The sequence below is a fragment of the Dermochelys coriacea genome, chromosome 3 (genome assembly GCF_009764565.3).
Source record: "Dermochelys coriacea isolate rDerCor1 chromosome 3, rDerCor1.pri.v4, whole genome shotgun sequence".
Taxonomy (NCBI): Eukaryota; Metazoa; Chordata; order Testudines; family Dermochelyidae; genus Dermochelys; species Dermochelys coriacea.
Genome location: NC_050070.1, coordinates 151992884 through 152010955, shown reverse-complemented (window position 1 = coordinate 152010955; position 18072 = coordinate 151992884). Strand labels below are relative to the sequence as shown.

At 41.0% G+C, this 18072-nt stretch overlaps 1 protein-coding gene across 2 annotated transcripts in view; it reads right to left on the bottom strand.

Moving 5' to 3' along the window:
* Positions 1-18072, bottom strand: part of ZFAND3 (zinc finger AN1-type containing 3) — a 265533-nt gene that overhangs the window by 5260 nt on the left and 242201 nt on the right. The window lies entirely within an intron of this gene.

The window sequence follows — 18072 nt, the reverse complement described above, 5'->3', positions numbered from 1 at the left end:
GGTTTGAACATCAGAATGAGTATAAGTCTTGACTTCAGATACCATCTCTGACACAGATACTTGGTTACTTTGAACAGATCTCCTCTCTGCGTCCATTTCCCTATCGTAAAATGAGGATAATAATTACCTCACAGGGACATTGTAAGTAGTGTTTCTAAAGGCCTTTGCAAGTGAAAAGTGCTGTATGATGGTAAGTAGCAGTAGGCTGATACAGTATGGCAGAACAGCAGCACACAGCTACCAGGTTGGCATAATCCATTGCATTTGAAAAGTAGTACAATATAATGTATGCCAACAATATCCCTCCTGTATGATAGCTCAAAGGACATCATTCTGCCTCCCACAGAACACTTAGCTCGTGCCTCTCCATAAGCAATCAGAACAGATTAAAACCACAATTATTTCAAGCTTCTAAAACAGGGATTCTCAAACTTCATTGCACCGTGACCCCCTTCTGACAACAAAGATTACTACATGACCCTAGAAGGGGGGACCAAATCCTGAGCCCATCTGAGCCGTGCTGCCCCAGGTTGGGGTGGGGGCAAAGCCCAAGCCCCACCACTCCCAGCAAGGGGGCCAAAGCTGAAGCCCCGCCACCCAGGGCTGAAGCGCTCGAGCTTTGGCCGCAGGTAGTGGGGCTCAGGCTTCAACCCCAGACCCCAGTAAGTCTAAGCCAGCCCTGGCGACCCCATTAAAATGGTGTCACAACCCACAGTTTGAGAACCGCTGCTCTAAACCTATATTACGAGACACCACTATAGAGATGAAAGAACCAATAGATTACCTTTACATTGGTAAGATCCTTAAGAAAATCGATACAAAAAAAAAATCTCATGAGGGATTATTTTTGCAAAACTGACTTGAAGACAAAATGGATTTATTTTGGCTTGCAGTTTCAATGACACCTGCTATAGACTTCGCTATATTTCACACCCTTACCTTGTGCAGAGCATGTATTCTCGGGATACCAGTAACAAAAATGGAGTTTCCTTTACTTATCTTATTTAACAAAGCAGACAATGAATCAGCTAATTTAGGATATAAAATCTCTATCCCTGTCCCCATTTATTCTCAACTGCTGATCCACAGCGGACATATGCAGGAAGTACCGGCACTTCCAAGGTCAGATGGTAAAGATGGTTTAAGTAAGAATGCCCTTGGGTATCAACTTAACAGGCTACTTGCCTGATTCCCTTGTGTACATTCTGGGGTAGGGAACATCTCCAATTAAGATTGGCATTTCCTTTCTCCATTTGTTGAAAATAGGACATCAGATTGCTGAACCAGTATCAATTGGATGGCATAGGAATATAGCAACTGCCATATTGCATCAGACCTGAGGTCCATCTAGTCCAGTATCCTGTCTCTGAAAGTGGCAAGCATCAGGTGTTTTACAGGAAAGTGCAAGAAACCATGCAGTAAACAGATAAGGTATAATCTGCCCACCATGATGGTCTCATCCTAATCCCTGTTAGAAATTGCCTTAAACCCTGCAATATGAGGTTTCATATCCTTTCCACTTTTTTTTTTAATATCATTAGCTAACAAGTCTGGATATTCTTGCTATCCATATAAATGTCCAATCCTTTGAATCTTGCTAAAACTCTTGGCTTCAATGACATTCTGTGGCAGTGAGTTCCAGAGTCTAATTATGCATTGTGTGAAAATGTATTTCCTTTTATCAGTTTTGAATTTGTCACATTTCAATTTTGAATTTGTCACATTTCAGCTTCATTGACTGTCTCCTTGTTCTTGTGACATGAAGCAGGGAGAACAGAAGCTTTCACTCTATCTTCTCTAGACCAGTGGTTTCCAAAGTGGGGTGCACAGAAGTAGGAGCGCTGCCGGAACGTTGCCGTCACAGCGGCAGCAGCGCTCCTAGACCTTTGATTCTTCAGTGGCTCGCCGGCGGCCGCTCAGCTCTCCCTGCTCCATCTTCAGTGGCACGCCGGCGGCCGCTCAGCTCTCGCTGCTCCATCTTCAGTGGCACGCCGGCGGCCGCTCAGCTCTCGCTGCTCCATCTTCAGTGGCACGCCAGCAGCCGCGGGTTTTTTTTTTTTTTTTTTGCTTCCCTAGAGCTGGCCCTGGGGGTGCGCGATCCAAAAAGTTTGAAGACCACTGCTTTATGCAACTATCATGTCCTATCTTATTTTATCTCCTTCTAAGGTAAACAATCCCATTATTTTCATGCTCCACATATCAGTTTTTCTAAGCCCCAATCATTCTCACTACTCTTTTCTGAGACCCTGCTAATGCTGCAAAATCCTTTCTGAGACAAGGTGAGCAGTAATTTACACAGTATCCTACACAAAGATATTCCATCAATATTGTCTCTATTATTCTTCCATTCAATCCTCATGTATCCTAACATGTTTTTTAAAAAAACTGCAACTGCACACTGAACAGAAATTCATCAGTCTGTCCACAAAAGATATCCAGATACTTTTCTTGGGTGGATTCTGTTAATTTAGAGTCTCACTATTCTAGTGGGCCAGTGAATGATCTAAACTATTTTCACCTGTCTCCTATTGCCAGGGCTTTTGCTTTTTATAAATATGTGCAAGTGAGAGCAATGCCTTAAAAACCCATATGGAAAATTTACAGACTGTTCAAACAGAATAATGATAATGCCTACAACTGAATTCATAAATAAAAATCCCAGCATTAAAAAAAACCAATATCCAATACAGGATTTTTAACATTTTACTTAAGACAAATTTTTGTATTATTAGCTTTTCTTTTACATTATGCATTGGGCTTTTTAGATAGGTAAAGGATAAAATTATCAAAAGTTTCTAAGAATTTAAATGAGCCATGCATCAGCCTATCGGAGCTAGGTTGTGTAACAACATAGTTCTGAAGAATTTTTCACTAGGTCACAGTTTTATTATTGCTTCTGTATTCTCTCCCTGCTTCACTAGCCTTGGGAATCAGGGTGGGCACTATGTAGACAGTTGTGTGTGGGAGTGCCCATTCCAGTCCCAGGCTCATCAACTTTGACAGCAATTACATTATTAATTTATTGCACTACGAGAGAAGGCCAATATGTTTATCTCTATTCTTATCCTTAAAACCAGTTCAGATTTAGAGATGAAACCATTTCCTGAGAAACAGGAGCTCCCTCTTGGTTAGAAAGCAGAGTTAGATTAATGAGCTCTTGTGATATATTTACTGTTAAGTTCATTACTGAAAGATACTGGATATGGGTTGTCTCTCCTAAAGGATAGTACAGAAATGCAGAAGTACTTTTGCTAGCCCACTTTAACTAACAAGCAAAATAACTTCTTGCTGGGGAAAAATATCTGTCACCTAAGGCTAGTTTAGCAAAAGCAGAGTCATACCAAAAATACAGCAAAATAAAAGATTTCAGCTCTGGGTGGCAGATCTCAATGTGCTACACTTCATTTTAGGAATAGGCTATGAACTGTGCTCTCTACACTACATTCATCTAATGCAGCATTGTGGAAAGATGTACTGAGGCATTAATACCTTATAGGTAGGGCCCTACAAAATTCATGGTCCATTTTGGTCAATTTCACGGTCATAGGATTTAAAAAATCATAAATGTCATGATTTCAGCTATTTAAATCTGAAATTTCACAGTGGTGTAATTGTAGGGGTCCTGACCCAAAAAGGAGTTGTGGGAAGGTCACAAGATTATTGTAGGAGGGGTTGCAGTACTGCTCCCCTTACTTCTGCGCTGCTGTGAGCGGTGACACTGCCTTCAGAGCTGGGCACCTGGAGAGTGGCGGCTTCTGGCCAGGAGCCCAGCTCTGAAGGTAGAGCTACAGCACAGAAGAAAGATTGGCATGGTGTGGCATTGCCACCCTTACTTCTGTGCTGCTGCCTGCAGAGCTGGGCCCTCAGTCAGCAGCCACCCAGCTTTAAACGCAGCAGTGCAGAAATAAGGGTGGCATGGTATGGTATTGCCTCCCTTACTTCTGTGCTGCTGCTGGCAGGGTGCTACTTTCAGAGCTTGGCACCTGGCCAACAGCTGCCGCTCTCTGGCCACCATGCTCTGAAGGCAGTACCACAATCCCCCTGCAAATCCCTTTTGAGTCAAGATCCCCAATTTGAGAAATGCTGGTCTCCTCCATGAAATCTGTATAGTATGAAGTAAAAATCACAAAAGACAAGTTTTCACAGGGGCAGACCAGATTCCATGGTCCGTGACACGTTTTTCATGGCCATGAATTTGGTAGGGCCCTACTTATGGGATCTTATAAGTGCAGTAAGGAGCTATTCTCTGAAATTCATGAAAACGAGGCTTCTGCTACATTAATCAGAACTTCAATGGGACACTGGGAGCTAGAACTGCACCTGGTGTAACATCTCTCTGTAGAGTACTCATGCCATTTCAAGTGATCTTGAAAATGGTGGAAGCATCATTCAAAGAAAGTCTATAAGGCCGCAAAGAACAGCTGTGAAGTCTGCCCTTCATTTTTCATTCTTCCTGAGGACTCTACTGGAGAAAGCACATTTCAGATGGAGGTCACTAAAGCAGCTCTATGTACCTAAGATGGAAGAGCACATCAGACTTCTGTTCTTACTCTGTGTGCAAGTGAAAGTGAAATGCTGCTAAGTCCCAGTTAAGTAAGAAGCTGTTCATATCACTAGACAGGAATATGGAACAATACCTATTGAGAGCTTCCACCAAAGTGCTAAAAAAACCCACATTTAATTCTTCTTGATGTTTTGAGTTTTGAAAGCAGCTAGCTGCTAAAATACCAGCAAAGTAATAGATAAAGCATTAGAAACAATTAAAATACATCGCATAGTAATTCACTAGGAAAAAGTCAGGATGGAGTTATGGAGGGTTCTTAATTCCCTCAAATGGCATCAATTCAGTTCAATTCCTTTTCTTGTCATGATAACTCAATGGAAGGAAATACTGTCCTGGAACATGCCCCTTTTGCAGAGTAGGTGTTGTAGGTGTTACTGCAAACCAACAGTTTTACCCTCATTGCAAGCCAGCAACTGAAAGCTACAGCAAGAAGGACTGGGTATTCTCTTATAAGTTTTTGGCAGATCTGTAGACCTCAATCTTCCAGTAATAGAGTCCATTGGAGAATTTCAAGGATATTCCTGATAAATAGCTATAGGAGGATTTCAGTGACTAACTAGCATGTTAAACAGGGAGAAAACATTTCCAAATGCCAATCCCTGTGTTTTAAGAATCCAAAAACCTGTCATGACCAGACCCTTTTCTTTGGGATATGAGCATGTCTTGAAAAGCTAGCAAGAGAAAGAAAAACTGCTCAAGTACAAGTGTCAACAAAGACTATTCTTATTAAATATTTATGTAGTGCTGTAATTTGCATGGTGATTTAGAGATATTGAAGACAATGCCCCATCTCAAAGATTAAGCCTAAATTAGCAAAAGAGCAATTGCACATAGACCTAACTACCCTGGAATAACTGCTCAACTTTCAGCACTTTTAAGCTTTAGTTTTTGTAGAAATCAGAAATGTTCAGACTTACCCCCAAGTTTTCATAGAAAATGTGCCAAGTTGTAGACTCATCCACCGAAGTTAAGACTAAACCCCGAACTCCACTTTAGTGAGGTTTTATTTTAGTATTTCCAAATACCTCAATTCACAGAAATGCAAAAACCTCATTAGCTTAAGCTGACAAAGTACCTGACTGTAAAATGCTATAAAAGCTGTAACATTTTCTGGGTCATAAATTTGAAAACATTAGTAATGTTCAGAGTTGGTTCACTAGTCAAAGCGAAAGCGAGCAATTCTCTCCTGAAATACCGGTTCGAACAGCAACCTGTTAGTTTTCAAAGTTATGCATGGTGATTGTGGCCATATGCACAAACCATTCTGAAAGTTGACTCTCCCCGCCCAAATATGTATGCAACATCGACTCTCCTACAGCCTTTGAAGGGGAAGCTTCCTGGGTAAGTAAATGGAAGCGATGCCAAGATTCACAGCCAAAGTCAGAGTGCTTGACATTTTAAATTCAGTCCTAGCTTCACACTACTGCTGTCGTTTGTCAGCTTTATTCTTGAATGAAAAGGCACAAATTCAAAGCCACCAGAATTTGCAGCTCATGCCACTTCTGAATTTTAATTAATAACACACTTGTTTCCTCACAAATATTCTATTTGGAGCCTCTTCAAAAGTGGTCTAATAAAGCCACAGACTTATTCCTGTGCAGAATTCTGCTCCATATGTTCTGGCTTCTTTCACCTCTCTTGCAAGAAATTTTATACTCTCCTGCTGATTTGAAATTCTAATCAACAGAGGTTCAAGCAGAACCTAAAAATACCTAGATGCCTTGGAGATGAAGGTAGTGCAAGAATTACATGCCAAAATGCAGTATTTTCTAGTAGTGCATGTGTGTGTGTTTACATAGAATTCTATATAAAGATTATGTGCAAGCATAAAATGTAGAAAAAGAGGTTAAAATATCTGCAAAATGTAAAAGAAGGCCAATACTTCCAAAGCACAAAATTACAGACTTATTTGTATCGGCAGACAGTACATTTGTGTGCATGTCCAGATCCTAAGTACACAGAAAAAGTTTGCAAATCAAGAGTTGCTCTAGTGCGAAGCACTAAAGTTTATTCACACACACAATCTTTGCTAAAGTATATAAGAATGAATTTTCAAGCACGTTCAGCACTTACAACGGGGGCCAGATTTTGAGACAGTTCCACTCCATTTAGGTTCCTGGTGATGAATGGGAACTGCTTGGTCCTGAGCTCTTGAAAATGTGACACTTAAACGTTAGACCAACTCCTTCTTTAACCTCTTCCCCCCTTATCCACAATTAGATTTATACAGAATAGGAGTTATTGTTCATCCACTATAGGTGTGCTTGACTTAACAATTGACCACCCTTCACAACTTCTCTTCCCCTCTCCTATCGGGGGGGGGGGGGTCGGAGGGAGGGAGGGAGGAAGTGAGCCTTACCATGTAAAATGTAGCGTCATCTGGTTATCCCATCCTTCCCCCATCAAACTAGTATAGAAGATGGCCAAAAATATGTCTCCAGTGCAACCTTTCTATTGCACTTTCTGGACTCCTCCCAATCCAGAGCACTGCATAGACAACACTTGCTGCTCTGGTGAATGGCCTCCTGTCCATTTAAAATGGAAAAACATTAATCTTCATCTTTCTGGACTTCTCCGGGGCATTTGATACTATAAGCCACCAGATTCCAGTACAGTCTCCAAGAGGCTGGCAGGCATGAATCTAACTTCCCTGAGATGTCTCAGTTCTTTTTTATTTTAGGGTTTTGTACTGCTGCTCATCAGTGTAATATTGAACTTCTTCCTTGTAAAAAACAAAGATAGTCAATAGTAAAGTCTCTATTTGACTTATGTATTTCCTGGCTCTTCTCTTTTTGGATTAGAGAAAACCGCTTTGAGTGACGACGTGTTTGTGGCTGGCTGGGGGTAGTAACTGTTTTTTTGGGGGGTAGAGGTGGGGAAAGGGGTATTCTGGTAAAGCTTTATCAAAGAAGGTTTTGAAGCACTTTCTAAAAGTAGGACAGACCCTGAATTCATCTAATCTCTGGAAATTGGTTCACAGTCAGAGCCCCTCAATTGAGAAGCTTTATCCCCAAGCTCTCACATAGTATGTGGTCAGTGTTGTGATCTGTGTTATTACAGAGGAGCACAACTTTCTTGGCAGTTCTTAGGTGGAGCTGAGATCTGATCCACTGATTTTCTTTGAAGATAAGGACCAAGGCTTTAAGTTGCATAGAAAATAGACTGGGAGCCAGTGCCAGATCCAGAGGATGGGCTGTAAGTACTCACATGAACCAAAACTATGCAGGAGGCAGGCAGCTCAATTTTGTACTGTCTGGGGCCTTTGTACAGTGTTCACATTCAGCTTCAGATATAGTGAATTATAGTAGTCAAGCCTTCAGATGACTAATGCATGGATCACTGAGCCAGGTCCTCTCCTGGCAGGAAGGGGCAGAGTTTCCTAGCAAGCTGGAGGTAAAAAGAAGTTTGAGTCAGATGGTACCTGATTATCCACGCTAAGTGATAGTCAAACAGTACTGTGGGGCGTTGCACCACTTTGATGACTGTACGTGGTATGCTTTCAATGGAAAGGATAGGTAGGTGTAGGAAGATGGTGTCTCAGCTAGTTCTTCAGAGCTTTTCTCTCTGCTGACCAGCATCGTTTCTGTGTTGCCTGGGTTGTGTTTGAGCTAGCTGCTGTTTCATCCAGGAACTGAGCCTTTGTAGAAATTGTTAAATCTTAGTAGTAGTAGCATCATTGGAGAATGAGGCCATGTCTATGCTAGGAGCACTTTGCTGGTATAGTTATACCAACATACTATGCCAGGAAAGTGATCCTAGAGTGTATGCCAGCAAACCTGTGCTTTGTACCTGTATAATAAAACCATCCCCTCCTGGCAAAATAATCTATACTAGCAAAACTGCAGTTTTGCTCGTATAACTGCATCTACGTTAGGCACTTCTGCCAGCACAGCTATGTCAGTCAGAGATCACACCTCATTACACCCCGATTGATATAGGTAGGCCAACAAAAGTTTGTAGCGTAGACCTGTCCTGAAATGTATAGTTGGGTGTCGGTATACTATTGGCATTGGAACCCATGAATTCTCACTCCACCTTCATATCGTCTCAGGTAAATATTGGAGAATAGGGGATAATCTGGACACCTGCAAGATCCCATAGGTGAGGGCCTTCAGAGAAGAGAAGTAGTTACCCATCATCACTCTCTGAGTTCTGCTAGAAAGGAGCGTTTGGAACCATACAAGCATAACCTGTGTCTGAACCTATAGAGCAGTGGTTCTTAAACTGTGGGTTGGGACCCCAAAGTGGGTTGCGAACCCCTTTGAATGGGGTCACCAGGACTGGCTTAGATTTGCTGGGGCCCGGGACTGAAGCCTGAGCCCCCCCCCCCACTGCCCAGGGCCAAAGCCAAATCCTGAGGGCTTCATCCCTGGGTGGTGGGGCTTAGGTTGCAGGCCCCCTGCCTGGGGCTAAAGCCCTTGAGCTTCAGCTTTGGCCCCATTGTCCAGAGCGGTGGGGCTCAGGCTTTGGCCTCCCGACCCAGGGCAGTAGGGTTCAGGTGGGCTCAGGCTTCAGTCCCCCCTCTGGGGGTCATGAAGTAATTTTTGTTATCAGAAGGGAGTCATGGTGCAATGAAGTTTGAGAACCCCTGCTAGAGAGTCATTATGGATAGTTATATCTCCAACACCAGGGCCTTCAAGTTTTAGTTTTCTCCCCTGTACCATTCCATACCTACATGGAGCCATTAAGTGCTAGTGAGACAACATGGGCTTCAAGGCAGAGGTTGTGACGGAAATTCCCAAACCTAAGCCATTCTTTTTAGGTGACAAATCTGAGGAGCTGTTGCAGATTCAGGTTTCATTAGAGAAGGTTTTGGAACAAACTGATAGATTAATAAGAAGTCACCAAGACCAGATGGTATTCACCCAAGATTTCTGAAGGAACTCGCATGTGAAAATGCAGAACCACCAACTGTGGTTTGTAACCTATTGTTTAGATCAGCTTCTGTACCAAATGACTAGAGGATAACTAATGTGATGCCAACTTTAAAAGAAGGCTCCAGAGGTGATCCTGGCAATTACAGGCTAGTAAGTCTGACTTCAGTACCGGGCAAACTGTGTGAAACTATAGTAAAGAACAAAATTATCAGACATATAGTTGAAAATAATTTGTTGGGGAAGAGTCAAAATGGTTTTTGGTAAAGGGAAATCATGCCTCACCAATCTACTAGAATTCTCTGAGGGGGGGTCAACAAGCATGTGGACAAGGGAGATCCAGTGGATATAGTGTACTTAGCTTTTCAGAAAGGCTTTGACAAAGGTCCCTCACCAAAGGCTCTTAAGCAAAGTAAACTGTGATGGGATAGAGGATAGGTCCTCTCATGAATTGTTTACTGGTTAAAAGACAGGGAAAGAAGGGTAGAAATAAATGGTCAGTTTTCAGAATGGAGAGCAGTAAATAGTGGTGTCCCCCAGGGATCTGTACTGGGACCAGTCCTATTCAACATATTCATAACTGATCTGGAAAAAGGGGTAAACAGTGAGGTGGCAAAATTTTCAGATGATACAAGATAGTTAAGTCCCAAGCAGACTGCAAAGAGCTACAAAAGGATCTCACAAAACTAGGTGACTAGGCAACAAAATGGCAGATGAAATTCAATGTTGATAAATGCATGTATAGTTGGGATTATATTTTCCAATGTACATATAAAATGATGGGGTCTAAATTAGCTGTTACCACTCAAGAAAGAGATCCTGGAGTCATTGTGGGAGTCATTCATCGTTCTCTGAAAACATCCACTCAATGTGCAGCGGCAGTCAAAAAAACCTAACAGAATGTTGGGAATCATTAAGAAAGGGATAGATAATAAGACAAAAAATATCATATTGCCTCTATATAAATTCATGGTATGCCCACATCTTGAATACTGCACGCAGATGTGGTCTCTCCATCTCAAAAAAAGATATATTGGAATTGGAAAAAGTTCAGAAAAGGACAGGGGTATGGAACGGCTTCAAAATGAGGAGTGATTAATAAGACTGGGACTTTTCAGCTTGGAAAAGAGATGACTAAGGTGGGGATATGATAGAGGTCTATAAAGTCATGACTGGTTTGAAAAAAGTAAATAAGGAAGTGTTAGTTTCTTATAACACAAGAACTAGGGGTCACCAAATGAAATTAATAGGCAGCAGGTTTAAAACAAAAGGAAGTATTTTTTTCATACAACGCACAGTCAACCTGTGGAACTCCTTGCCAGAGGATGTTGTGAAGGCCAAGACTAACAGAGTTCAAAAAAAGAACTAGATATGTTAATGGAGGATAGGTCCATCAATGGCTATTAGCCAGATGGACAGGGATGGTGTCCCTAGCCTCTGTTTGCCAGAAGCTAGGAATGGGCAACAGGGGATGGATCACTTGATTTTTACCTGTTCTGTTCATTCCCTGTGGGGCAGCTGGCATTGGCCATTGTCAGTAGTCAGGATACTGGGCTAGATGTACCTTTGGTCTGACCCAGTATGGCCGTTCTTATGTTCTATGCTAATAGAAAACACCCAGCTTTATACCTCCTTTACCAGATGCTACCATCATCTCCTCCAAGTTTTGTTTGGCTAAAATTAGTGCCTGATAAAGAACAGATGACTGAAGATGAACCCTAACAAGACTGAGATGATGTTGGTGGGAAGAAGGAAGGACTTGGAAGAACTCACCTTCATTACAACACCCACCATTGAAGGTATCTGCACTCAAACTGTTGGACCCAATCACACCAGACACTGATCTGGCCATTGTGATCCACGTTTTCATGCCTTCAGGCTTGACTATCGCAGTTTTTGGGGGAAGCTTTATAGTGATAGACTCAAAGAGCGCCATCTGTTTAGCTTAACAAAGAGCAAGTTAAGGGGTGACTTGATTACAGTCTATAAATACCTACCTGGGGAACAAATATTTAATAAAGGACTCTTGAATCTAGTAGAGAAAGATTGAACATGCTCCAATAGCTGGAAGATGAAACTAGAAAAATTCAGACTGGAGGAACTAAGATATCAATTTTTAACAGCGATAGTAATTAACCATTGTAACAACTTACTAAAAGTCATGGTGGATTTTACACTACAGACAATTTTTAAATCAAGATGGGATGTTTTTCTAAAAGATAGAACTTCCTCAAAATAATTCCTAAATCCTATGGCCTGTGTTATACAGAAGATCTGATTAGATGATCACAATGGTCTCTTCTGGCCTTGGAATTTATTAATTCTCTTTACTGAGGAATGCAGGCAAATAGCCTGAAGCAACTACAGCTTTTTCAAAATGAATCATGCCTGGTAACAAGTTACCAGAGACGCACAACTCCAACTGCCACTCCCTAAACTGGCTCCCAGTTGTATTCACTGTACTGATTTCCAATTTGGCACAGGACTGGTCCTAGCTAATTTAGAGATCACATCTTCCTCTACAATAATCACCTTGCACAACAGCTTTGCTCTAGCAAATTTTTTGACAAACATGAAAATTCCTATCCACAGAGACAAATTTCATGGTTGAATGATAATGTAAATATATACCTCGAACTCTAAACATATAAAATATAGATTCATTCTAGAATGAAACTCCTAGAAGCTCAGGACAGCTAGGAGGCCAGAGAGCTCATTTTTAAGTATGTCTGTAACAGGAGGTGGTAACAGTCAGTGGTTTGTTGGACAGCATTAGCAGTTCATACTCCATCAGCAAAAATACCTGGATTACATTGTGTCTACTGACCCACTGCCCAAGACAGAATTTGTAACACAGAAATATATTAAAGCATCTTAATACATTTTATTTCATCAAGCCTATGGCAGGGCAGAGAAGCTGCAGGTGTTCTATGAGTAAAACAGATCTGTTTTACATTCTTCTCCATCCCTGGGCTTTACATGGCTAAGAGAAAGAATTAAAAATTACTCTACAGGGCTGGAAATGACTGGCCTGTTATCCAGTATAGTGCATGTCAGGGCAGATAATCAGCAGAGAAGAGATTACCTCCTACTGTGGATACAAAATGCTGCTGTACTGTTTAAAATAATTAGACATTCATTGCAAGGTAACAGTAATCCCCAAAGCAGAGTGTTTATGCAACTCTCCCCCTTACCAAAGGGAAAGAGGACTTAATTTGTTTTAAAAGATATTATTGGCATTAAAGCTGCTAAACATTAGGGGAATCCTAAAATAAGCGTAATCTGCTGGTTTTTCAAGTGAAGGAAAATGGACCAGATAAGATGCATGTAAAAATAGAAGAAATAGCTAAGATACAGAGCAAACATTCTAGAGACTTGTACAGAGTACTTTAGAAACTCTTGCTCTATAGATTCCATTGTGATCCAGTTTATTCCCGATACTCCCCATCAGACTGTTCTAAAAGAGCAGCCAACAATGAAAACAAATAAAATTGTGTTACAGTCCAACTTAATGAAGCTCCCAATGCAATTTGTGCACACTGTCACTTTAAATTTAAAAAAAAATATTCTCTTCTGCTGACATTTTTTATTGTCTCCTTCCAGACAGTTCCATCTTTGCACAAACTATAATTACCTTTTTCCCCTCTCTTCTGTAGGAATTGCTTTGTGCTGGTAACGTCTGCTTTCATTGCACAAATCCAGCAACATTCATTTTTAATGACATTTTACAAAAAAGAAAAAAACCCAACAAGCCCACAAATCACAACAATTCACCAAAAAATTGACCTTTGGAAATAAATGAGCCAAACTAATCTCCTGTTTCCCCAAACTTTGTAAATGGCAGGGACTCTGAGTAAGTACTAGGGATGAAGTAAAACTTTTGTATTCAACATGCTTTTGCTGGGAAACTTGTCACCTCTCCCCCCCATCCACTTCTCCCTGAGAAGAGAGATGAGTCACATTATGGTAAAGCTTTTTATCCAAATTAATATTTTTTTTAAAACTCCAGGAGAAATAGCCCAAGGCAGTTTTTGCCACAGATAGTGATATGTTCCTTCTATCATTTCTATTCCAAGAGCAGAAGTGTGGGGTGTGTGTGTGTGTGGGGGGGGGTTGCTAACTCCTTAATGCTGGAAATCAGGGTTTCTAGATATTAATGCAAAGCATCTTAGAGTTTATCAAGTGAGCCCAAGTTAATTCGCCTCTACAGAGGGAGACAGAGACACACACATACAGCTGCACATGTTCCAGGAAACACAGACAGCACCAACAGATGGGCTGGTGACCTTATTTATTCCACAGTCGCCTGTGATCACTGTAGCTAGCCTTTCCTTGTTTTTTTAAAGATGTTCTTTTCAACTGAGTGCTTACAATAAGCTATCAACAAAAGTGATAACTGAACTGAAATCAGCAGGAGAAGGGGAAGACATCAGAGAGTGTAAGATGCATCATGTTTCTCTGAGTCTTCCCACTCATGCTTTAGGACTGGAGTACCACTAGGCTGCAAGCAAACAAGTCCCATCCTGGATTCACATGGCAAGCATATCATGCCATGACATCTATGATGCAAAGTGAAAGTTTATGCCTCAGAGCCTCAGGACAGTTAGAAATACTGTTGATTTGCAGTTCTAATACTGGATAGAAAATATGTCTCTTCTGATACACTTGATGGTGTGTAAGAATGAGAGGTGAAGAACCGAGTGAGAAAGAGGATCATGTTTCCCTTCTGATTTGCTCTGTTTTCTTTCCTCTTTTGCAAATAGGACCTAAGCCAACCCACACAACCATACATATAGGCAAAAAGCCATCAGTGGTGCAAGGCTGCCATGAGGTCAGAGGGAAACAACTGAGATGCTTATACATGAATGCAAGGAGTCTGGTCAAAACAGATGATACAGGGATTACAAAAACATGGTGGAATTAGACTCATGACTAGAATCCAGGTATTGATGGGTATGTGCTATTTAGGAGAGAGAGGAATAAAGGTAAAAGCTGTGTGTGAAGGAATAGCACGCCAAATCAATGAAGCGGTAAACTGTAAAGAAATATGAAGTAACAGAATGGCCAAAACAGTCTGAGTCAAAATCACTTTGGGGAAAGATTGTAAAATAGGTTCTATTAGTATAGTGTTAGAAGTCTGCTTTTGACCCTCAGAGTCAGACTTAGATATCGATAGATACCTCTAATATTAGAAAGAGAAATACTATTGGGAATTGTGTAAATGGGAGACTGACTTCCCAGACATAGACTGGAGAATAAATGCTACTAATACTGGTAGAGCCCAGTTATTCCTGGATGTGACAGACAGTTTTCTTCATCAAAACTGTCCCAAATCAACAAGAGGTGATGCGATTTTAGACATGATTTTGGTTAGTAGTGAAGACATCATAGAAGAACTGGTTGTAGGAAATAACCTTGGATCGAGTGGTCACAAGTTGATTTAGTTTAAATTAAGTGGAAGTATAATCAAAATGTCAACTATGATTTTTTATTTCAAAAGGGCAGACAAGACACTAAGGGAAATAGTTAAAGAAGTCAACTGGACTAAAGAGCTCAACAACTTAAATGCAGAAGAGTTTTGGAATTTCTTCAAATCAACTATACAAAACGATCTGAAATTTGCACCACAAGCAAGGGGGAAAAACTTATAGAGAAAGGCTCCAGACCCAGCTAGATAAATAACCACCTCAAAAAGGTTATTAGGAATAATCAGAGAGTCTATTGGGAATGGAAGAAGGGGATGATGAGCAAATAAAGATACATTGTGGAGGTTAGAAAAGGTAGGAATAAAGTGAGAATTGCCAAGAGTCAAGCTGGATAAAAAAAAGAATAAGGATGGATGAAGTTGGGCAGCTATGCAGTGAGGTTTGGGAAGGAGATTAAAGATAATCTAGGTATAGCCCCAAAACTAAATAAACACTTTGCCTCAGATTTCAATAAAGATGATAATATGAAAAATGTGCATGAAAGCAGAATGGCTAATGGAAATGGGAATTACCACAAGTGAGATGGAAGAAAAACTTAAAGCACTTTAATGCAACTCAGATCAGGGAACTGGATAATTTTTATCCCAGAATACTGAAAGAACTGGAATCTGAGATTGCTAGTCTGAAAGACAAGATCTCTAATAAATTTTCTGTCTATTTGGTGATATTACCATTTAACTGGAGAAAAGCAAATGTAGTACCTGTACTTAAGAAAGGGAGGAAAAGTGATCTGGGCAATTACAAACCTGTTAGTCTGATCTCAGTAATATGCAAGGGTTTAGAACAAATGGTGAAGGAAAGCATGGAGATAAATGATAAAGGGGATATAAAGCAATATGGGTTTACTGGAAGTAGATCATGCCAGTTATTTGAGAAAATAACTGATTTTTTAGGTAAGAGAGTACAGTAGATCTAATATATTTGGACTTCAGTAAAGCATTTGACAAGGTACCACATGGGAAATTATTAGGCGAATTAGGGAAGGTAGAGATCAGTACAAGAATTGTAAGGTGGATAAGGAACTAACTGAAGGGGAAAATGTACTTGGGTTGTACTGAAAGGTCAGTTATTAGACTGGAGGGAGATTACTAGTGGAGTTCCCCAAGGACAGGTTGAGGGACCAATCTTGGTCAATATTTTTTATTAATGATCTTGACACAAAAAGTAGGAGTGTGCTAATGAAATTTGCTGAGGATACAAAAGTTGGGGGCATCGTCAATGCAGAGGAGGATTTGATGATCTGGATAACCTTGAAGACTGGAGTGACATAAACGGGATAAAATTCAATAGTATGAAGTGCAAGGTCAGGCATTTAGGGTCTAATAGGTATTTCTGCTACATATTGGGAACTCATCAGTTGGAAGCAACAAAGGAAGAGAGAGACCTGGGTAGGTGGGTTGATCGCAGGATGACTATAATCACCCCTGTGCTGTGGCTATGAAAAAGGCTAATGGAATGAGGCATTTCAAATATTAATGCCATTTTACAAGGCACTAGTAAAAACTCATTTGGAATATTGTGTACATTTCTGGTCATCCATGTTCAAGAAAGTTGAATTCAAACTGGAACAGGTGCAGACAAGAGTTATGAGAATAATACAGAGAATGGAGATTCTTTCTTATGAAAGGAGCTTGGAAGACAGCTGAGCAGGGATATTATTGCTCTCTCTAAGTACATTGGGTGGTAAATTCCAGGGAGAGTGAAGAGCTATTGAAGCTAAAGGACAATGTTGGCACAAGAACAAATGGATATAAACTGGCCATGGACAAATTAAGGCTGGAATTTAGAAAAAGGTTTCTAACCCTCAAAGGGGTCAGGTTCTGAAACAGTCTGCAAAGAGAGTTGTGGGGGCAAAACTTGATTTTGAGAGAGAACAGGTCAAATTCATGAGTGCAATTGTATGACAGGTTTGCTTGTGATGGAAGGGGGCAGAACTTACAGCCCTGGGGCTCACTTCTGGTTTGTGTTCCTACAAGCACATCTTTCAGGGTTTCAGCTGGCCAGCCCAGCAGGAGGTCATGAAGAGATTTATACATTGGGGGATTTAAAAAAAAAATCTCCTTGTGAAACGTTCGGGAGGGCCAGGGCTCAGAGGTAGCATCAAGCATTCTCTCTCTTAGATGTGCTTGGCAGGCTGGTTCAGCGCCTAACTGATCACTGTATGTGGGGTTGGGAAGGAATTTCCCCCCAGATTGGGGGGGGGGGAGAAACCTTGGGGCTTTTTGCCTTCCTCTGCAGCATATGGGTGCAAGTCTACCAGACAATCCGGGCAAGTATCTCTCATTTATTTCCCTACCATTGCGGTGTCCTTGGGCACTGGTACACCTTGATCCCTCCTATTCTCTGCCTGAGGCACATAATAGTTTAGCTTCCTATGGGCTCTAATTTTGGTTGTTGGGTTTATTGTGCAGATGCTGGATGGTGTTGGTGGCTTGTGTTATACAGGAGGTCAATCTAGACAATCTGGTGGTCCTGTCTGTCCTTATAGTCTATGACTGAATTGATAGTGCTCTAATATTCCAGGGGTCTGTGCCCCATATAGAGGAGCAATCACTATGTGCCAAAGGCTTTGATACCTCTTGAGAAAGGTAAAGTGGATGGGATACAGCCACCTGAGCATCTGTGTTGAAGCATTAAGTGTAAGGATTCTTGGGTGTAGAACATTTCATACTTTGCAATGACTCCGGTTTAGTATTCATACTTCTCAAAGTCTCTACCCACCAAGTTAACCTCTACTAATACACTCCTCCCAAAAGTTGAGGATTCAATTAAAAGCCAAAGTGTATCCAATAATTTAATTAAAACAAGCAAGCAATACTAGGTGATCTGATAAAGTATGTGTACCTTCTGTTTTTTTCAACCCAATGAAAATGGAAGTCAGATAAGGCTATTAAAGAGCCAGAATAAATCATGACAAGATTCCATGCTGAGGCAATGTGCAAGCTGCATAAATCCAGGGCATTTATCTGGCTCCATGTATTTTGACCTCAAACCTTCACATGCCTATCAGGACTCCAGTGCTTTAACTTGCAACACATTTTCTCAATTAGATTATTTATGCCTTGGATTTAAATAGCTGTCTACAGCTGTTGCTGTAAATGGATTAATCCCCTGACAATAGTCAGAGCTGCTGACCAAACCATTTGAG